The following is a 23,850-nucleotide window of genomic DNA, read 5'->3' as shown; positions in this document are numbered from 1 at the left end:
AGTGGTTGGTCTTACTGAGGTTGTTAGGAAGGGGGCGATCGTTATGGAGAAGGGAAACAGTTCGTCATTTCTCCACATTTTGTACTATTCGTCACTTTTTTTTCACGGTAAGTATTTTCAGCAGCAGATCAATGTTTCACCGAGAGAGTAGCCAAACGAGCCAGAGTACCGATAGAAACGCAAATTTTCGAGATAACTGAGTTTACAGTGACCATCATATCTCCATCTTTTATATCATTCCTGAGGCCCGAACAATACACTGACGGGAAAATTGTCATGGGATAGCGATATGCGCACACACATAAATGGCGGTAGTATCGCGTACACAAAGTATATAAGGGCAGTGAATTGGCGGAGCTGTTATTTGTACTCTAGAAATAAATGTGAAAAGGTTTCTGCACAACGGGAAGTAGTAGATGTTGAGCTAGGAATGGTAGCTGGAGCTAGACGCATGAGACATTTTATTTCGGAAATCGTTAGGGAATTCAGTATTCCGAGGTTCACAGAACCAAGAGTGTGCTCGGAATACCAGATTTCAGGCATTATCTTTCACCCTTTGACCACGGACAACACAGTGGCCGACGGCCTTCACTTAAAACCCGAGAGAGCGGCATCTGCATAGAGTTTTCAGTGCTACTAGGCAATGAGCACTGCATGAAAAAATCGCAGATGTCATTGTGGAACGTACAACAAACGTATCTGTTAGGACACTGCCGCACAATTTGGCGTTAATGGGATACGGCAGCATACGACCGCTGAGAGTGCCTTTACTTGCAGCACGACATCGCCTGCAGCGCCTCTCCAGGGCTCGTGACCATATCGATTGTACCCTAGAAGACCAGAAAACAGTGGCCTTGATGGATCAGTTCCGATTTCGCTTGGAAAGAGCTGATGGTAGGTATGACGCAGACCAAACGACGCCACGGGCCCAAGCCGTCAACAAGGCGGTGTGCAAGCTGGTTGTGGCTCCATAATGGTTTGGGCTGTGTGCACATAGAACGAATTGTATGCTCTGGTACAAATCAACCGATCCGGTCTGTACTGACTCGAAATGGTTATGTTCAACTACTTGGAAACCATTTGCAGACATTCATGGACTTCATGCTCTCAAACAACTATGAAGCAACTTAAATCACTCAACAAAAACAAGTCTTCCGATCCAGACCGTATAGCAGTTAGGTTCTTTTGAGAGTGTGCTGATACAATAGCTCCATAATTAATAATAATATACAACCTTTCACTCAACGAAAGATCCATACCCAAAGTTGCACAGGTCATACCAATATTCAAGAAAGGTAGTAGGAGTAATCCACTAAATTACAGGCCCATAACATTAACATCGATATTCAGTAGGGTTTTGGAACATATTGTGTTCGAACATTGGCCAGCCGCGGTGGTCTCGCGGTTCTAGGCGCGCAGTCCGGAACCGTGCGACTGCATGGATGTGTGTGATGTCCTTAGGTTAGTTGGGTTTAAGTAGTTCTAGGGGACTGATGACCACAGCAGTTGAGCCCCATAGTGCTGAGAGCCATTTGAACCATTTTTGTTCGAACATTATGTATTATCTCGAAGAAAACGGTCTATTGGCACACAGTCAATACGGATTTTGAAAACATCGTCCTTGTGAAACACAACTACCTTTTTACTCACACGAAGTGTTGACTGCTTTTGACAAAGGATTTCAAATTGATTCCTTTTTTTTAGATTTTCAGAAGGCTTTTGACACTGTACCCCACACGTGACTTATAGTGAAATATTATGCTTGTGGAATATCTTCTCAGTTATATGACTGGATCTATGATTTCCTATCAGAGAGGTCACAGTTCTTAGTAATTGACGGAAAGTCATCGAGTAAAACGGAAGTGAGTTCTGGCGTTCCCCAAGGTAGTGTTATAGGCCATTTCTTGTTCCTCATCTATATAAATGACTTAGGAGACAATCTGAGCAACCGTCTTAGGTTGTCTGTAGATGACTCTGTCGTCTATCGCCTGATAAAGTCAGCGGAAGATCAAAACAAAATGCAAAACGATTTACAAAAGAAACGTGTGTGGTGCGAAAATTGGCAGTTGACCTTAAATAACGAAAAGTGTAGAGTGATCCACATGGGTGCTAAAAGGAATCCGTTAAACTTTGGTTACACGATAAATCAGTCAAATCTAAAGACCGTAAATTCAACTAAATACTCACATTAAAATTACGAACAACTTAAATTGGAAGGAACATGTAGTAAATTTTCTGGGTAAGGCTAACCAAAGACTGAGTTTTATTGACAGGACACTTAGAAAATGCAACAGATCTACTAAAGAGACTGGCTTCACAGCGCTTTTCCGTTCTCATTTAGAAAAATTGCTGTGCGGTGTGGGATCCTTACCAGATAGGATTACATCGAAGAAGTTCAAAGAAGGGCAGCACGTTTTGTATGATTGCGAAGTAGGGAAGAGGGTGTCAATGAAATCATGCACCTTTTGAGATGGACATCATTAAAACAAAAGCTTTTTTTTTTTTGCGGCGGATTCTTTTCACGAAATTTGAATCATCATCTTTCTCCACCGAATAAGAGAATATTTTATTGCGCCGATCTACATAGGGAGAAATGATCATTATACTGAAATAAGGGAAATCAGAGCTCGCACCAAAAGATATATGTGTTCGTTCTTTCCGCGCGCTTTACGTGATTGCAATAACAAAGAATTCTTGTGAAGGTGGTTTAGTGAACACTCTGCTACGCACTTAATTGTTATTTGCAGAGTATCCATGTAGATGTAGTGGTAGAAATTATTGTGAATGACAATGCGCCACATTGTTCCTGATTCGTTTGAAGAACATTCTGGTCAATTCTAGCAAACGATTTGTCCATCCAGATCGTCCGACATGGATGGCACCAAACACTTACAGCGTATAATCGAGAGGTCAGTTCGCGCACAAAACCCTCACCGGCAACACTTTCGCAATGATGGACGGGCAGAAAGGCAGAATGGCCCATTATTTCTGCAGGGGACCTCCAACGACTTGTTGGGTCTATGTCACGTTGTGTTGCTGCAGTACGCAGGGCAAAGGGAGGTCCGACATGGTATTAGGACATATCCCATGACTTTCGTCGCCTCAGCGTATGATGCATACAGTAAATACTTACGCGTGGAGTTCACTATTCCGTTACGCTATGTGCAACTGTACATTTACAACTGCGTCGCTTTCCTTGTGACTCGATGTCGGTGTATGGCCGCCCTGCACTATACAAAATATGATCTCCATTGCAACAAGCGCCACGCATTAGAATCTTACATAGTCATTTACGAATGAGACTTTAGTTTGTGGTCTGGATAGCTGCTAAAACGTTATTTAGGTTGATAATCCTGTTATCAGTTTTATCTCATCAAGTGAAGTAATCGTCAGTTAACACAAAGCGATATAGAGAAAAAAATTCTGATAGTTTTAGTCACTTTCTGCTACTGTTGCCTAATCAGAATTAAGAGTAACGGTCTTTGGTTTCTGCACAAACATTAACGTTTGAGAAAGCAGCATCAAGGAAACTTCTCGGAAACAATATGCCATTCTCACTATTCTACTGTTCTGTCTTATAATAACAAGAATAATGTTTACCTTGGCTTCTCTTTGAGGATTGACAGTTCATATGGACCTAGTTACCATGAGTAAACAATTAACCCTCGTTGTACCAGGTGTTTGTTTGCAGGGAGTGCGAGGGGGGGGGGGAACTTCACATTTCGAAAACATCGTAATCTAGTCATGTACTTTATATATCAAAATTTTTAAAAAACTATTTATTGTTTTTAATGAAGTCCTCTACCAGATCCCATAGACGTTTTAAATTTTTCCGTTAAACTTAGTCCAAAAATTTAAATGTTAGTGGTAGATGCGACTTTTCAAATCGAATGTCATATTCAATATTTTCAATTTCAGGACCCTACTTCTACATCAGTATCTCTTTAAGAAGTATATTGTAACAAAAAATCTACGAAAAATATTGAAATTTGCAATTATTAAAAACATTTTGGAGGCTGTGAGTTACCCCCTCCCTTCCTCCCCCTCCGTTCTGGGTAGTATACGTCAAGGAAAGTGCGTTGATATTTCTAAGAGTGTGCTGAGAATGTTCTTCACCCTGCTTACTCATCTGTACCTTTTTAAATACTGCGTTGTCAATATAAGTCAACAATAACAAAGTTTTCTAAACTTTTTTGCAGTATGATCACCAAGCATCTACCCCCCCTCCCTCCCCCCTCCTTTCCCATGTTGGTAACATACATTGTTGAAAACGCGCTGATGTTGCTAGGGCTAAGAAAATGTGATGCCTTAATACATTTTCTGACAGTTTTAAATTACTTGTTAGGCACAGGACTGTAAGGCTCGTGAAAATTTTCTTTTGCGATAAAAGTGCGTGATGCACATTTAGTGAAACTCATACATAATCTCACAGACCTTTAAACACCACATTAGGTAACTGTTGGAAATATTTCAGAACAGTCGATTATTAGACGTTTCTAAAATTACCGATGCGACGATAAAGAACAAAAACTATATAGATGAAAACCTTTATTGTTGTTGTTTGACGATGACGAAAATGGCGAATGTGTTACTATACGCAGTGAGTTGGTCGGAACTGGGAAGAGCTTGCTTGAGAGACAAAATTGTTGTTCATTGCGGTTAGGTAAAGAGCCACATGGACTGAAAATTACGAATGGTTTATGATTGAAGATTGTGGGCGTTAATACAGTTTTGCGCAAGATGACCTATGTTTCTGGGATGGTAAGAAAAACAAGAGAGCGCTAAAGTTAGGAAGAAAGGGAGAAAAAATTAGATAATGTAAAAAAAGTCGTGGAGTTTGTAGTCTGAGAGTGAGAGCTGGTTCAAAAATTTCTTTCTGATATCTAGATGTTTAAGATGCTTTAAGGCTATGGTACCAGTTGTAGCAGTAAAGAAGTTGCTGACAAAGAAGTATGCCTGGTTGTGAGATTGCTCATTCAGGTGCAAAATAAAACGACTGATTGTCTTTGCCATTGACGTATCTAAAGGACTTTAGTAAATATTGAGCTCTTGTAGACGGACAAAGGAAGTTATTTAGGCAGTGAGGAGTGTCAAAATGTTAGATCAGAGTAGTGAGAAGATTGTAATCTTTTACACCCTACTGAAGCACTCATGAAGCACAGCGTTGTAAATGAAGGCGCTACAGATACACTGTAACAATCGCCGCAAATGTGTTGTCGGGGTGCTCGGTGTCCGGGTTCAGCGTCTGAGCAGGCGCAAGCAAAGGCGTGCCGGCAGCTTCGAGTGCCGCCTGGCGGCTGCTGCTTGAATTAGTTGCGCTCCTCTAAGCCGTAATCTCTCCGGCGGGACTTAATTCATTACCGCGGAGCACGCTCGCGTACGACCCTTGCTGTTGTGACCGGCGCTTGCACGGACGGCTGGATGGCTCCCCACCTATCCCGGCTGAGTGCTTCAAACGCTTCGCTCAGCCTCTGTGGCTGCCAGCTTGATATGATGAAGTGCTCGCAATGGCGGAATTCCACTTGTGCTTTTTTTTTCACCTGCCTCTTGCGTTCCACTTACTGTCGGTATTTCTTTTTGAACTTTGCTGTGTTAGGTAACTTCTGTTTGGGAAGCCAAATATAACATTCTTTTTAGAAAGAAAATGCCATTTGCAAATTGCTATCTTTAGAGATTTGTAGAGGTACACAGAAACGGTATCAATACAACGCGGCAACGAACTGATGGCGAGGTACCGTAGTATCTCTTTTAAATAACTGATAAAAAGGGCTGCCGCTGCACCCAGTCAATATTTCAGGCCCTCTCAAAACGGTCATTTAACAGAAAACTAAAAGAGTAATACATCTTTTATAAAATACATACGGTAATCCATCATACATTTGTTAAACACAAATTTGCAATAATTACAAATATTTAATTTATATCTATCAATAAAAAATTACCTAGTAATTTCAGTCGTTAGGTTCCTTTTCAAGACACTTAAAAGCTTTATAATCGTGTTACTCTCATGAATCAATAGCATCGGACAACAACATACTCTCTAGACAACTTAAGAAATGTTAAAAATGTTATAGCATTTATCGTCACTGTTCAAAATTGGTAATTTTGTCTCGTTCATGAGAACCGCCTGTTCAAGTTTCAGTAAGTGGAAAGGTACTGACTTTCAGTTTTTATTTTACGCACTACGTAACATTTATAGCTTTCTTTGATCTTGTATATGAGACAAGACAATAAATAGAGTGTAGGTCGAAACACTAGCACTCGCAAAAGCAGCACTTATAGCTTCGTGACTACAGAAAGCATCCTTACAAATAAGCCAGAAGTAGGAAAATTCCTTGCGAAATGATTTAAGTGGTTACAATACCCTTTAGTTGTGAAAGATGGATTCGAACTATAATATTATTTCTAATTATATTAAACTGTTTATTCAAAAGGGAGAATCATACTCCTTACAATATTACGTGAATGATAACGGTTCCTTCCCAGTCTCCTTACTATTCAACACATTTCACCATGAAAGTGTAACGAAAACGGTCGAAAAACAAATTGAATTACTTTTTTTAGTTAAAAACGAAGCAGCCCTTAGGATGTCCTCGTAATCTGTTACAGTCAAACGAGAATATTGTGCCAGCCGGTGTGGCTGAGCGGTTCTAGGCGCTTCAGTATGGAACCGCGCGACTGGTACGGTCGCAGGTTCGAATCCTTCCTCGGGCATGGATGTGTGTGATGTCCTTAGGTTAATTAGGTTTAAGTAGTTCTAAGTTCTAGGGGACTGATGACCTCAGAAGTTAAGTTTCATAGTGCTCAGAGACATTTGAACCATTTGAGAACGTTGTGGTGTAATCCAGCTACAAATAGGATGAACTGCAGTAATGATATGTCTGACATACACAATCTGTCCACCACATAAATAATGAAAGTGAAGCGAACGGTCGCCGTTACACAGGATGATGTTAACCATTTCATTGTTTAGCTTTACGTGAGAACTGAAAAAAACTAACATGGTTCTAACGGCTGATGTCAGTTCCCAATGAGTGTGACGAGACACAAAGAACATGTGTAACTTCACTGAAATACACCCAGCAGAAACGTTTGAGCTGATAGTGTAAACATTACCCAAACGCGCCTTTGTAAGAACATGCATCTTTCGAAAACATTTACCTGGAGATCCCAATATTAGTTCAAAAGCATAACTGAGAAAGAACCAGATCAACGCTGACACAACGCAAGTACATACACACATAAGCAGGAAACCTGAAACTGAAAGCCACATGGGCTCAGAAAAACACCATCAAGGCGATGGACTCTAATAGATCTGCTATGACGTATCGCTAAAAACATTTATCGGAGAGGAACTGCTAACTGAAAAACATGAAATAAGAATTTAACTCTCCTCTGTCGGACAAGCGCTTTAATAGTGCCGAGACCACCGAAGTCGTTACAAACAACGCAGACATGAAGCTGGCTCAAGACAAAAATAAATGCGTCTAGATCCACTGTTCGACTACTGCTACTCGTGTAAGCTCTTTAAGATATTTCACCCGCCCCATAGTCATAGAGCATCATAATTCGACCTTAAAGAATGTCACTGATACACTGGTGGAGTAACATTACCGTAGTTCAAAATGAATGGCAGTATGCGTGTCAGAATTGAAAGCTCTTTACGGAAAATGGAAGTTCGTGAAGTGTATGATTTTAATTTGACACGAAGGATGGCACAACAATTATCAACTAGGATGATAAAATAAATTATGTAATTATAGTAAAAGTGAGTCAATATCCTACTGTAGGTACTTTTCACAACATGTAGAGGGAGACCAAGAGATGAGTACACTAAGCAGATTCGGAAGGATGTATGTTGCAGTAGGTACTGGGAGATGAAGCAGCTAGCACAGGATAGACTAGCATGGAGAGCTGCATCAAACCAGTCTCAGGAGTAAAGGCCACAACAACAACAGCCCATAGAAACTGAGTGAGATACTATTCAAAACATGTAGCCCATAGAACATGAATGAAACATATTGTCATAATCGAAATACCAGCCGTTCACCTAATCCAAACGAGAATTCTCTACTGATTTTTATTGACATGTTTAAACTGTCTATAGCACCGGGACTCGAACCAGGATATTCTCTCTGCGCTGGATAGCCACGTGGTATCGGGCTCCTTGCCACGGTTCACGCGGCTCCACCCATCGCAGGTTCGAGTCCTCCCTCGGGCGTGGGTGTGTGTGTTGTACTTAGCATAAGTTAGTTAGAGTAAGTGGTGTGTTAGTCTAGGGACCGACGACCTCAGCTGTTTGTTTCCATAGGAAATAACACAAATTTCCAAATTTCCAGGACACTCTCTTCCGTTTGGGACATTTGCTTACACTCGTGTACAGACTTATCACTTCAACATATCACAAGGTACTCTAAATTCATTGTATCTCTTATCTCTAAAAGAAGAATTTTAGCTTTAAATGTTTATGATGATTTTGTAGAAATTTATGTCCTGTTCTCATACTAAATTGAGAAACATTATATCTTTGTGAAACACAGTTGTAGAATGTAAGCACGTTTTCAACTAGTTCTCTTCTACCACATTACGTCACCGACATGTCTTCAGTAACACACTTCTTTATCTACAAGCCTACTCTATTATTTAAAAACGTTATCTGTATATTAGACAGAACCACCCAAGAATCATCCCAACATTTTACAATGTACACGTCATCTTTTCATCCCACCATATTCGAGGATGCTGTATTTGCAACTACTGAAATTGGTTCACATATAATATGTACAGTGAAAAAGCCTTAAGGAATAAACAAAAAAGTAGCAAAATAATTATTTGCAATCATTATTTGCAAGTGGTTGGCTGTGTTATTCCTCCGTTAAAACTTATATACGGTTGCTGAAAAACAGCTATGTTCAAAATGAAATAATTTCAAATTTGATAAAAATGTGCGTAACATCCACGTTGTTCACTAATCATGAACATTTTTCGAGAAATAAACAATTATATTTTCACATTTTGTATGTAGACTCACAAATAATGTGGACAAAGGCAATATGACATTCAGTATTCAGCACAGATGTCTTTGCGCTACGGGAAATATAAGAATAAACCACACTTTCTCTATGAATCTTAAATTTTCTATCTTCTTCCAGGTGATCATACTCTATGCGTCACGAAAGAAAACAATCTGGAGTGTAGTTTCATTTCATGGTCGAATAAAAATAACTGATATAAACATGTCGCCCAGAATAACAAACGCAAGTAATGTAATTCAGTAGTATTGGTATCGAGTAGTTATAATTAATGTGCAGGTACTCACAGTGGTGCACCGTGGGCCTTATTTATCGTATGGCAGTGGAACGTGATAGCATTGCTAATGTGCTTTACGTTGAAAAACAAATTAACTCTAATCGTGGCCACGAGGTGCAAAGATGGTGCTGTACACTGTTTATATGACACTATGACGTTCATGCTGTCATTTTTCACGCCATAACATGAGTGAACAGAGTGGATATCGAGAAAAGAGACCATGCGCGGTTAGTGAAACTGTTTTATTTGAACGGCAGCAATTACAATGCTGCATTGAGGGAATATCGTCGACTGAAAGGTCTTACGAGATGCCCGATGTCACTGAATGCTTTAAAGAAGATGATAATTGTGGTATCGTCCAAAGATCGTAGTGGCACACCAAAACCAACAACGCGCATTGGTACCACAGACATTAGCGATTTCTCCCTGCAACCTGGAGAGATACTCCTGAAGATACGCCCTCTCTCCCAGCTCTTGCAGCACCATCGCACAGAGGTCGACATAGAGTCGAGCACAGAACAGCCCTCCCACCCGGCTTTTGACATCTGATGAAGAAGTCAACATCATCTAGCTAGAACACCAGTAATATTCAAGTCTTAGATGGAACTTACATTTGTAAATATTTAACTTCTACTTCAAGAGAAGAGTTTGTGATTGTGTGCACCAAGTGATGTTTTACTGTTCAAAGACAGTTCTAAATACGGGAAACATTAGCATTGCAATGGGTTGTATGAAGTCAAGTAAATCTCTTAATTATTCTTTTAATAAAGTGTACTACGGTTTCATATGCCATAGCACCAATCAGCCTCTCCAAGTAGAATCAAAGAATCCACAAGTTATGACAGGATGATTGTTATTTCGTCAGGATATAATAACAATGAAATTCGAAAACAGGAGTGAGCTTGCTGTGCCACGTGGAAGAGGAAGGTGTCCTATCCGGATGGAAGTAATTAACGAGGTTGTTGTTGCTGCACCTGACCTTGCAGCACGTGCCCCAGATATCGCTAGTGCACGGGAATTGTCCATCCCTCGATCAACATAGCGAAATGTTTTTCGATCTGGTTTACACTGGTAACCGTTCAAAATCCAGACGGTACAGCAACTACAGCCTCATGACCTGCAGCAATGGTCTGAATTCCCTCTTCTGTTTATGGCACAGATCCACGATGAAGAAATGTGGCCGGGCAATATTCTGTGGAGTAATGAGGTACATTTTAGACTAGAGGATGCATAGAAATGCCTGATTTGGAGTACTGGTAAACCACGTGTTGTGCAGCTGCCCTCGCCTTATGTGACAGTGTGGTGTGAATTCACAAGCACCTTTATTCTCGGTCGGTTTTTCTTTGAAGAAAATCCACGTAAAGAGCCTGTCAGGTGTACCACGACGTCTGCACGTTTCCGAGACCTCATTGTTCACCATGTGATTCCTTCTTTGGGAACCACTGCTATGCAGAATGAGGCAACTCCTCATGTCGTTCGCCCAGTGAAAGATCTGGTTAATGCAAGACGACTCCCAGATGCATGTCGGCAAGATCACCTGATCTGAATCCATGTCACTTTTGGTTCTGGGAATATCTAAGAGAACGCTTTTGTCAATGACACGATCAGTCTCTACGTGACCTGATGGCCACTGCACAGGAACACGTTGCTCAGGTTCCACCGGAACTACTGTGAGCAACTGTTGATCAAGTCGTTTTTTTTTATGCAGCGACTCATCGACGTCTCTGGCGCATATACTGAACAAATTTTTTGAGTGGCAGCCAATGATAAAAACATCATTACGCCTTTCCCACTTGATGATCATTTCTGCCTACGTCCCGTTACAAATCCATTACATGTGGAAAGATTTCTACACGTCTCTCTTGCATTCATAGCGCCAGACTTCCACGAGGTGACCAAATTGGAAATAATACTTTTTCAGCATAAAACGGTTCCACATTAACGCATTAGAGTATCTACCAAGTTTCGCTGTACGACAATTCCAGTCCACACTGGATCGTTGTGATTAGATGCACTTTAATTATAACCACATAGTACAAAGCGATTAAATGCCGAATGCTATTAATTACTATGCTTAGATTTATTGTGATAATCATTAGTAAAGTCAGTAAGTAATATGTAATGAAACACAGTAGCTATAGTAAATTGTTGTTGTTCTATATAGAGTTAGAAAATTATAGCTAATTTTCGGTCTTTTTTAGGTGAGCGATTTGGTGATTACACAGCTATCACTCTTGGCCACTGCTGTACGAACGTGAGTTATTTTTCTGTTATATCATTATTTTGTTAATTTTGAAGACTTTTTTGTAGTGTGTTGACCGTAGAATTTTAAGACATACCACAAAAACCTTTAATTTATTGCTAAAGGATTCCGCTGTGATCCAAGTACAGGGGAAGTTGCAGTATGACCCACCGACTAGCAATGAGAGCCGACTTTCACCGTTCTATTACTGCTAGAATGCTACTTATGTGAAGGAAGAATGAAACAAACAACACAGTCATTGGTGCTTGGTGTCGTGGAAGGAACGTTAGGAGTCAACATTTCATTGACAAGGATGACGGAGCAGGAACTCAAATTGGCGGAGGATGTAGAAGGAAATGGACTGCTTCCTGTTGTCAGAAACCGTCTTCACATTTGCTTAAGCGATTTATGACTATGGACTCGTCTTCAGGAATCTGGCGATTCAAAACCCCGTCTGGTCATCAAGATATAGGTTTTCCGCAATTTCCCTAAATCGCTAAAGGCTAGTCCTTCTGAAAGGGCACGGTCGACTTTCTTCGCAGTTCCGAGATTGTGTTCAGTCTCTTCGTGAATGGGACTTTTTTTCTGGATGACTGTACGGAGATTTTAATCCTCGCCCCCCCCCCCCCCAATTAAGACTTCTTCACTATTTTGCCTTTTCTTGGTGAGCAAAAACCTGTTTCGTGTGGAGATGTAGTTTCGAGATGAGCCTGCATGTGTGAACTTCTCGACTGCCTGCAGTAAAATGGGTGGGAAATAGTGCGAAGCTTTGTGGCAAATTTTGATTTTTCAAATTTATACTGTCAGTTTTCATTAGTGATAAAAGGAACAAGGTGCTTTGGCGAAGCATTTAGACTGCTAGCATACCTCTCATACAGGATTTGTACGTGTAGGAATGGTAACGACGTAGTCTACAAACAAGTACTACACCATTTTGGTTCGAAGGAAATGTAGTTGAAAATGGGGTCAAAGACCCTATCTGATCAACGTCCAACGTGTTTTGAAAGTTCTAGAAAGGTGGTTCAGTTCCAGAGTGATTCGAGCAAAAAGACTTGTATCGGCTCTTCACAGTGCTCCAGGAATAACCAAACACATTCCACCATCATGTATTGGAAACTGCAGTAGGCAGTTCAGAGGAATGCCTGTGAGGGGTGAGGCGGTGAAGAGTGAAACAGCCGTTCAGTTGGTTCCTATACACGCCTCATGCGTTGTCTGTGTTACTGGTCGACATAAAAATGGTGCTATATTACTAGAACCCGTTGCCAGTTTTATTGTGTTTCGTTGTTCGCCGTCTACTGGCCATGTTTTAACTGAAAAAAAATGAAATGTGTACTGTGACGAAAAAACACACAATACCAGTATCAAGAAACTAAAATGGCGTGCAAAGCTTGAGAAGGACAGTAACTTTTGTCTGATGTCTCACTGCCAAGTTACACAGGTCTATACGTAGAAAGAACTGCTACAGTATAGCTCAGAAAGCAAACGAAACAAGTAAGTATTCAGACCAACAGAAACGACAACAATTACATTTGAAATCACCTCGAGTCATACACAAGGACATTACAAACGGCGGGACATGGTTCTTAATACTTTCCACAATGAAACATTGTCTCAAAAATGGTAGAAAACCCTAAGAGATTCTGGTCGAATTTAAAGTACACCAGTGGCAAAAAACAGTCAATACCGTCACTGCGCGATAGCGATGGAAATGTCACCGATGATGGTGTCACTAAAGCGGAGTTACTAAATACAGTTTTCCCCGTAATTCCTTCACGAAAGAAGACGAAGTAAATATTCCAGAATTCGAAACCACAACATCTGTTAACATGAATGACACAAAAATAAATATCTTACGTGTTGCGAAACAACTCAAATCACTTAAGAAAGACAAGTCTTCCGGTCCAGATGGTATACCAGTCAGGTTCCTTTCAGAGCATGCAGACACAATAGCGAATTTCTCAGCAATCATATACAACCGCTCACTTGACGAAAGGTCTGCTCCTAAATTATTGAAAGTAGCACATGTCACACCAGTATTCAAGAAAGGGATTAGGAGTTACCCATTGAGTTATAGACCCATATCATTGACCTCAATTTGCAGTAGGATTTTGGAGCATATACTGTACTCGAACATTATGAATCATCTTGAAGATAATGACTTATTGATACATAACCAACACGAATTCAGAAAATATCGCTCTTGCGCAACACAGCTAGCTCTTTATTCCCATGAAGTAATGAGTGCTGTCGACAAGGGATCTCAGATCGATTCAATATTCGTAGATTTCCAGAAGGCTTTTGATACTGTTCCTCGCAAGGGACTATTAATCAAATTGTTTGCATATGGAATATCCTCTCAGTTGTGTGGTTGGATTCGTGATTTTTCCTCTCAGAGAGATGACAGTTCATAGTGATAGACGTTAAATCATCGAGTAGAACAGAAGTGATATCTGGCGTTCCGCAAGGTAATGTCATAGGCCCTCTGCTGTTCCTGATCTTCATAAATAATCTCGCTGATAATCTGTGCAGCCCCCTTAAATTATTTGCAGATGACGCTGTAATTTACCGAACAAGTAAAATCATCAGACGATCAGTTCCAATTACAAAATGATCTAGAGATAATTTCTATATGTTGCGGAAAGTGTCAATTGGCACTAAACAAAGAAAAGTGCGAGGTCATCCACATGGGTACTAAAAGAAATCCGATAAATTTTGGGTATACGATAAATCGTACAAATCTAAAAGCTGTCAATTCGACTAAATACCTAGGAATTACAATTACGCGCAACTTAAACTGAAAATACCACATAGATAATAACGTGGGGAAGGCGAAACAAAGACTACGGTTTGTTGGCAGAACACGTAGAAGATACGACAAACCCACTAAAGAGACAGCCTACATTACACTTGTCCGTGCTCTGCTGGATTAATGGTGCTCGGTATGGGATCCTTACCACTTAGGATTGACGGAGGACATCGAAAAAGTGCAAAGAAGGGCAGCTCGTTTCGTGTTATCGCGTAGTAGGGGTGAGACTGTCACTGATAAGACACGCGAGTTGGGGTGGCAGCCACTGAAACGAAGGCGATTTTCTTTGAGGTGAGATCTACTTACGAAATGTCAGTCACTAACTTTCTCTTCCGAATGTGAAAATATTTTGTTGACAGCCACCTACGTAGGGAGAAATGATCATTACAATAAAGTAAGAGAAATCAGAGCTCGAACGGAAATATTTGGGTGTTCCTTTTTCCCAAGTGCCATTCGAGAGTGGAATGGTAGAGTAGTAGTATGAAAATGGTTCTATGAACCGTCTGCCAGGCACTTAAGTGTGAATTGCCGAGTAACCATAAAGATGTAGATGTTAACAGGTTGTGTAAAAGCTACGAGCGGCAATCCATTTTCTGCAACGCGCTCTCCTGCTGCCATAAGGTTCTTGCGATAGGGCGTTCCATTCTTCCACCAGTGCGGCTGCAACTGTTTCATGGTCGTTGGTTCATGTGAACGTGGACTGGATTAAAATGAACTTAGTGTTAGACACACCCCTGAAGAGACACAGAAGGGGAGTATCACAGCAATGTTGTCTGGTGAGCCCAACGTCCAACGTATTGGAGGTGGTCAGTAGGCCCATACAGCCTTATGGTTCTCCACTTAGTAACACCTGGACCACAAAAAGAATCCTGTTTGACAATACCCTTGGGTACATTACACGTTCCCACTTCTCACTTTGTGGCGGTCGTGTCAGCATTTTCGAACATAATAGTGTTGGTGGTTCAGGTGTTACAGTGGTAAGGTACAATGTAGCATTGGTTTGCTGACATCCAAATTATTGAACACAGTAGATTCACCAGTCAACGTCATTGTGACACAGTACATATTTTCCATGTGCCGCTTTTCATAGGTGCTTTCGACCCTGATTTCATTCCTGGAGATGGAAATGCGTGACCCCAACGAACATCGCTGGTGGAGGAGCTCTTGGGACGAGAGGATATTCGAGAATGGTCTGACCTGGCCGTTCCCCGGACTTAAATCCCACAGGGAACGTTAGGGATCAGTGGGTGAGAGGTATTGCCGCACGTCCACGTGCTCCAGCGACCATCCAGCAGTTGGCAACGGTGATGGTGGAAGAAACAAACTCCGTGCCAGCTTGTGGCCAGTATGGGAGGACAATGCTGACAATGCGTTGCTGTCCGTGATAATCACACACCCTATGAAGAACCATGTCACATCTTTTATAATGTCCATCAACCGCAGTGACTTCAGTGTAATAGTTTTCCTTGAATAAAAGTGTCATTTACACTACTGGCCATTAAAATTGCTACACCAAGAAGAAATGCAGATGATAAACGGGTATTCATTGAACAACCATTTTATACATGAACTGACATGTGATTACATTTTCGCGGAATTTGGGTGCAGAACAACCAACTCCGGCCGTAATAACGGCATTGATTCGCCTGGATATTGAGTCAAACAGAACTTGGATGGCGTGTACACGTACAGCTGCAAATGCAACTTCAACACGATACCACAGTTCATCAAGAGTAGTGACTGGCATATTGTGACGAGTCAGTTGCTCGGCCACGTTTTCAATTGGTGAAAGATCTGGAGAATGTGCTGGCCAGGGTAGCAGTCAAACATTTTCTATATCCAGAAAGAGCCGTACAGGACTTGCAACACGCGGTCGTGCATTATCCTGCAGAAATGTAAGGTTTCGCAGGGATCAAATGAAGGTAGAGCCACGGGTCGTAACACATCTCAAATGTAACCTCCACCTCCGTGGCGTCAATGCGAACAAGAGGAGACCGAGACGTGTAACCATCAGGCCGAGTGATACGCCAGCATGGCGATGACGAATACACGCTTCCAACGTGCGTTCACCGCGATGTCACCAAACACGTATGCGACCATCATGATGTTGTAAACAGAACATGATTTCATCCGAAAAAATTACGCTTTACCATTCGTGCACCCAGGTTCGTCGTTGAGTACACCATCGCAGGCGCTCCTGTCTGTGATGCAGTGTCAAGGGTAACCGCAGCCATGGTCTCCGAGCTGATAGTCCATGCTGCTGCAAACGTCGTCGAACTGTTGGTGCAGATGGTTGTTGTCTTGCAAACGTCTCTATCTGATTACTCAGGGATCGAGACGTAGCTGCACGATCCGTTACAACCACGCGGATAAGAATCCTGTCATCTCGACTGCTAATGATACGAGGCCGTTGGGATTCAGCACGGCGTTCTGTATTACTCTCCTGAACCCACCGATTCCCTATTCTGCTAACAGTCATTGGATCTCAACCGACGCGAGCAGCAATGTGGCGATGCGGTAAACCGAAATCGCAATAGGCTGCAATCCGAACTACATCACAGTCGGAAACGTATTTCTCCTCCTTACACGAGTCGTCACATCAGCGGTTCACCAGCCAACGCCGGTCAACTGCTACTTGTGTATGAGAAATCGGTTGGAAACTTTCCACATGTTAGCACGTTGTAGGTGTCGCAACCGGCACCAACCTTGTGTGAATACTCTGAAAAGCTAATCATTTCCATATCACAGCATCTTCTTCCTGTCGGTTAAATGTCACGTCTGTAGCACGTCATCTTCGTGGTGTAGCAATTTTAATGGCCAGTAGTGTATACTCGTCTTACTGTGTATTTCTTTCAGTTACTTTCTGTATTCTAGTGTAGCAATTCTTTCTACGTATGCTCAAAATTTCAGAGAGCGATATTACTTGGCAGTGGCACATCATCCTACAGTTACTTTCGATTTTAAGCTTCGCACATCAGTGTATTTATCCATTAGCTACTAATACCATGTGGAATTTAATCTACACTCCTGGAAATTGAAATAAGAACACCGTGAATTCATTGTCCCAGGAAGGGGAAACTTTATTGACACATTCCTGGGGTCAGATACATCACATGATCACACTCACAGAACCACAGGAACATAGACACAGGCAACAGAGCATGCACAATGTCGGCACTAGTACAGTGTATATCCACCTTTCGCAGCAATGCAGGCTTCTATTCTCCCATGGAGACGATCGTAGAGATGCTGGATGTAGTCTTGTGGAACGGCTTGCCATGCCATTTCCACCTGGCGCCTCAGTTGGACCAGCGTTCGTGCTGGACGTGCAGACCGCTTGAGACGACGCTTCATCCAGTCCCAAACATGCTCAATGGGGGACAGATCCGGAGATCTTGGTGGCCAGGGTAGATGACTTACACCTTCTAGAGCACGTTGGGTGGCACGGGATACATACGGACGTGCATTGTCCTGTTGGAACAGCAAGTCCCCTTGCCGGTCTAGGAATAGTAGAACGATGGGTTCGATGACGGTTTGGATGTACCGTGCACTATTCAGTGTCCCCTCGACGATCACCAGAGGTGTACGGCCAGTGTAGGAGATCGCTCTCCACACCATGATGCCGGGTGTTGGCCCTGTGTGCCTCGGTCGTATGCAGTCCTGATTGTGGCGCTCACCTGCACGGCGCCAAACACGCATACGACCATCATTGGCACCAAGGCAGAAGCGACTCTCATCGCTGAAGACGACACGTCTCCATTCGTCCCTCCATTCACGCGACACCACTGGAGGCGGGCTGCACGATGTTGGGGCGTGAGCGGAAGACGGCCTAACGGTGTGCGGGACCGTAGCCCAGCTTCATGCAGACGGTTGCGAATGGTCCTCGCCGATACCCCAGGAGCAACAGTGTCCCTAATTTGTTGGGAAGTGGCGGTGCGGTCCCCTACGGCACTGTGAAGGATCCTACGGTCTTGGCGTGCATCCGTGCGTCGCTGCGGTCCGGTCCCAGGTCGACGGGCACGTGCACCTTCCGCCGACCACTGACGACAACATCGATGTACTGTGGAGACCTCACGCCCCGTGTGTTGAGCAATTCGGCGGTACGTCCACCCGGCCTCCCGCATGCCCACTATGCGCCCTCGCTCAAAGTCCGTCAACTGCGCATATGGTTCACGTCCACGCTGTCGCGGCATGCAACCAGTGTTAAAGACTGCGATGAAGCTCCGTATGCCACGGCAAACTGGCTGACACTGACGGCGGCGGTGCATAAATGCTGCGCAGCTAGCGCCATTCGACGGCCAACACCGCGGTTCCTGGTGTGTCCGCTGTGCCGTGCGTGTGATCATTGCTTGTACAGTCCTCTCGCAGTGTCCGGAGCAAGTATGGTGGGTCTGACACACCGGTGTCAATGTGTTCTTTTTTCCATTTCCAGGGGTGTATATTGGTGTGGCCGAGCGGTTGTAGGTGCTTCAGTCAGGAACCGCGCGACCAGTACGGTCACAGATTCGAATCCTGCCTCGGACATGGGTGTTAGATTTAAGCAGTTCTAAGTCTAGGGTACCGATGACCTCAGCTGTTATGTCCTATTGTGCTTAGAGCCATTTGAATCATTTTGAACAAATGTTGGTGCATGTCCGTGGCACTGTGACTAGTTTTTCCTACTTGAATGACATTCTGTGTCCCTTTCTGCAAGACACATCAGACCTCATTTTTCAGCAAGATAATACACGGCCGCATGTTGCTGCACGAACACGTGTCTTTTGGCGTCGCAGGGTGCCAGCCCTTTGCCCTGGCCCCATTTGCCACCCGCCTGGATAACCGTGTGTGTTGAAGCGACGCTTCCGGGACGGAGAGATGAGCTTGCCCCGCATGGAATGCGCCCGACGGATCAGTGACGTGACCCATGGTTTCTAGGCGTTTTCCCACATGCAAGTGTGTGAATACCGGGCTAGTACGCCAGTCCCGCTTCAGTTAGACGATTCGCTACCGCTGAGAGCACTTTCGCTCACTTTCACATTAAAAACACTACACGCGGTGAGGTGGGGTCCATATATTCAGTCTCAGAGTGTAAGGAGGAAGGGCATCCGGTCACCCCTTAAATGAACCATGCCAAATCCGTTGGTAATAACCATACAGATCCTGCTCTGTTGCGGGAAGAAGAAACACGTACAAAAATGGAAGAATTAGTTGTCTAAGTCAAACTACATTTCTCATTGCAACAAAATGTCACCAGAATGAAAAACTTAAACTCAACCAAAGTGTAATGGTATGAGCGGGGAGGAAGTGGTAAGGTGCAGGATCGAAATTACTTTACACATTTTACAATAAAATAATCGCCGCGCGAGATTAGCCGTGCGGTCTCAGGCGCTGCAGTCATGGACTGTACGGCTGGTCCCGGCGGAGGTTCGAGTCCTTCCTCGGGCATGGGTATGTGTGTTTGTCCTTAGGGTAGTTTAGGTTAAGTACTGTGTAAACTTAAGGACTGATGACCTTTGCAGTTATGTCCCACAAGTTTTCACATACATTGGAACATTGGAATAAAATAATCAAGCGAAGACTGGGTTTTAATATTAAAGCCCAAAACTTAGTTTTCTTGCACAATTAAGCGCCACATATCTTTACTTCATATTACAATTTCTAATGCGCCATGCTACAAGTGCAATGGCTGAAGTTTTTGTTGGCAACGCACATGAAATCAAATTACAAGTTTCACACATTGACTATAACTATAACTAGGATGGAAGATGTAAAAACTGACATCAGTTTCATAAAGCTTAGGTAACAATTGTACAAGTTAAAGAATGAGTTACCAAATTTAGGTGAGCTGTCGGAAACTTCCACGTAATTCAACTCCAGAAGAATGAAGTTGCAGTTACCATATAAATTGTTAAAACTTGCAAAAGTCGTTACAGCAAGGTTCACTGTAGAGAACAGATTTTAAAAAGAGCAACGATAATTATACACAGCTTCGGCTCGTAAAACCTTTAAATGTTAAGTATTAAATACAGAAATACCTGATAATGTAAATCTCAGTCACAGCCTATTTCAAACGGTATCTACCGATAGGTGCTTGTGCGTCCCATTAGAAACACTTGTAGTTCCAAGATAACAGAAGTGAGCGATTTTCTGTAACTGACACCAATTAATAATTGCCATCGACTAGCTTAGAGCATAAGTTCAAAAACTGACTAGCTTGGAACACGACAAAGTAATACCCAAATTACTTAAGAGGTCGGCTCTAAAAAATAAAACACACGTACAAGTACCTCTGTCAAAGGGCTGCTTCCTGCATTTTTACAGAACGTCAGTTATCAAGGTGGCCTTTACAATGAGTTAACAAAGAAGAATATTTGGGTAGGAATAACTGAAACATAGATTTGTAACCACAAGCAACTAATATAGCGAAAGCATGAGGGATGACACTTACGCAGTTGTTAGGTGTATTAACCATTGATCTGAATATTAACAGAACACCACTAGCTTGAGGTCACAACACTGTTCGAACATTGACTTGAGAATAGAAATAGTTCGTCGTTTGGATGTAACCAGGTCGCGGGAACAGAGTAAGTAGTACAAAAATTCTCATCGCTTCCTAGAGGTGAATAAACTCACCGGCACAAAGCTTAGCTTTCCAGACCAGCTGGAATTACCAAGGAGGCGACGAAATACCATAATAAGAATAATATCTCTCCCTCCTTCCTAATTCCTGCTCTTGTCCACAATAAGCAAAGTCTCTTCTGAAGATCTGAGAGAAGTAAGAGTACAATAAACTTTTTAGTTTAACTCTATTTTCTTGTAAAATTGGCTCCAGTTTTCTTGTCTAGGGCCTGATTCTTTAAGCTGAAATTCGCGCATTTTAGGTCCTCGTGGATGAATTGATGTAAATAATTTTGAAGATTGTTACAGAATTTTTGTTTTTACTTTAGTATATTTTGTCACATTTTAGTATCTCATAGAGTCTTTCGAATTTTTACCTTAACAAAGTCGAAATTACATTGTTCGCCCAAAACACAAAAATATGTTCGACCACATCCGAGGCATGGTTACTATTATTGGACTCCGCGATAATAACCATATTCCAAAGGGTTTACTATTTCTCTTGACAAATGAATTTCTATTAATTTCGATTATTATTTCGTGAATGGATCCAGAAGTGAACATAGTAAACACTACTAGATTGTGTAATTAATAACATAAATTTTAAGTCTGCCAAATAATTCGTAATTTCAGATGTTTCTAAATAACTAATTTTAACTGTGCTAGTACTTACCGATTGTATAATCGAAAATAAAGTAATCCCTTTTCATAAAATTTAGATTGAAATACATTGTGTATAAAATTATATTAAAGTTTTCAGAAAAGCAGCTAATACTGACCTGTGCAAAATTCTACTACTGTTCAGGAAAAGTAATGCTAGACGAGGATGTCCCGTTAAAACTCCCATAACAGTCTGCCACGATGTCACCAATTCATTGTAGGTTCCATAAGAGTCTGCTGTACATAATTGCAAAGCAGAACACAGTCTGCTGATCTGCTCTTCAGGATGGTAACAGACATTTTCTAGACACGGATGGTTCTAGCACTCGCTCACTCAAAATGATAAACCTTTCCTGTGCCTGACTGTGGGTAGGTTTAAGCTCCTGGTGCGCTATTCCTAGCGTTCTTCTTTGGTTTTGGGTAGTTGTGCTTCGCTTCTTGGATATTCTTCTTTTGAGGATGTCTGCTAGGTCTTCCTCAGGCTGGTGGGATAGATTTGTGTTCCCTCAGCAGGTTAGGCCAGCGCGTGGTTGTCCTACGGTGGATCTGCTGGCCCGAGTCTTTGATGAGCCGGTTTTCGGTGTTTTTCGTCTTCGCGTAGAACTGGCGTGCTGTCTGCTTGTACCTATCTCGCAGTAGCGGGATGCCAGTATCTTAGTGTAGCATTTGAGTGCTACATCGTCTCGGAAGGCGCAGAGCGAGCTTGAGAGCCCGGTTTTGCACCCTCTGCAGCGTCCCGATTTTGGTGTCGGCCACGTTTTCCCAAACTACCGCCGCGTATTCTGACAGTGGCCTGATTAGCTTCAGGTATTGTGTGACGCCGTGGTGCGGAGGCAATGAGAACGACGGGTTGAGCTGAGAGCATAGTGCGCGAAGTCGCTCTATTGCTTTGCCATAGATGACTCTTATGTGCTGGAGCTATGTCAGTCTTTGGTACAGAGTGACTCCAAGGCAGTGACCGGTCTTGTCCCATGGAATGGGGCCTCCCACTATGGTAACCGGCGACAGGTCATGTGGCAGCAAATTTCTTGAGAACACCACTGCCTAGTTCTTGGCAGCATTGTATGTCAGCCGCCATTTGTTTGACCACGTTCCGAGCGCTTCGCAGCCGAGTTGCAGCAGTCTTCTTACTTCTGCAGCTTTCATACTTCACACGAGTAGCGCAGTGTCATGGGCATATAGGACCAATTTCAAGCTCATCACCCGCAGGAGTACAACAGGGGCCTAAGCACTGATCCCTGTGGCACTCCCGTTCGAATCGGACGCAGCGTCAATCTTCCGCCATCAGGGCGGTCGCGGAATGTTTGTCCAGAGAGGCTGGAGCGGATCAGTACTCCACGTGGCGTCGGTATCCCGTGCACAAACAGTATTTACACGAGGCCGTAGTGTCACAAGAAGTCGAAGGCCCTGGAAACATCGAGTAGCACCGCCACAAGGTACGTTCGCGCCTCCGTTACGCACATGGCTTCTACCAGCTGCCTCAGCAGGTGGTGGGTGGTGGAATATCCGCTTCTGATCCCGAACTGCTAGTCGGGGATGAGGAACTGTTCTTCGACGTGACGCAGCAACCTCTTTATGTAGAGTCTGTCGAATACCTTCGATAGGGATGAAAGCAGACTAATGGGGTATTCAGAATGAGATTTTCACTCTGCAGCGGAGTGTGCGCTGATATGAAACTTCCTGGCAGATTAAAACTGTGTGCCCGACCGAGACTCGAACTCGGGACCTTTGCCTTTTGCGGGCAAGTGCTCTACAAACTGAGCTACCGAAGCACGACTCACGCCCGGTACTCACAGCTTTACTTCTGCCAGTATCCGTCTCCTACCTTCCAAACTTTACAGAAGCTCTTCTGCGAACCTTCTCTTCGCAGAAGAGCTTCTGTAAAGTTTGGTAGGTAGTAGACGGATACTGGCAGAAGTAAAGCTGTGAGTACCCGGCGTGAGTCGTGCTTCGGTATCTCAGTTGGTAGAGCACTTGCCCGCGAAAGGCAAAGGTCCCGAGTTGAGTCTCGGTCGGGCACACAGTTTTAATCTGCCAGGAAGTTTAATGGGGTATTTGTTGGTGGGCAGACGATCATCTTTTTTTGTCTTCAGCTCTGGCACGACTTCCGCATGCTTCCATACGGAAGGGAAGACTCCAGTCCGGAGGATACTGTTCAAGATGGTGGTCAGGGTCCGGTGAGCTCCAGCCGGCAGGTTTCGTAAGAGAAAGCTGCCAATTCCATCAGTTCTTCCTG

General features: G+C 43.0%; 1 protein-coding gene across 1 annotated transcript in view; it reads left to right on the top strand.

Moving 5' to 3' along the window:
• LOC126335354 (monocarboxylate transporter 12-like) overlaps window positions 1-23,850 on the top strand; it is a 576,599-nt gene that overhangs the window by 273,073 nt on the left and 279,676 nt on the right. The gene's annotated exons all lie outside the window — the stretch shown is intronic.

The sequence above is a fragment of the Schistocerca gregaria genome, chromosome 2 (assembly GCF_023897955.1).
Source record: "Schistocerca gregaria isolate iqSchGreg1 chromosome 2, iqSchGreg1.2, whole genome shotgun sequence".
Classification (NCBI taxonomy): Eukaryota; Metazoa; Arthropoda; class Insecta; order Orthoptera; family Acrididae; genus Schistocerca; species Schistocerca gregaria.
This window is presented reverse-complemented; position numbering and strand designations above follow the sequence as displayed.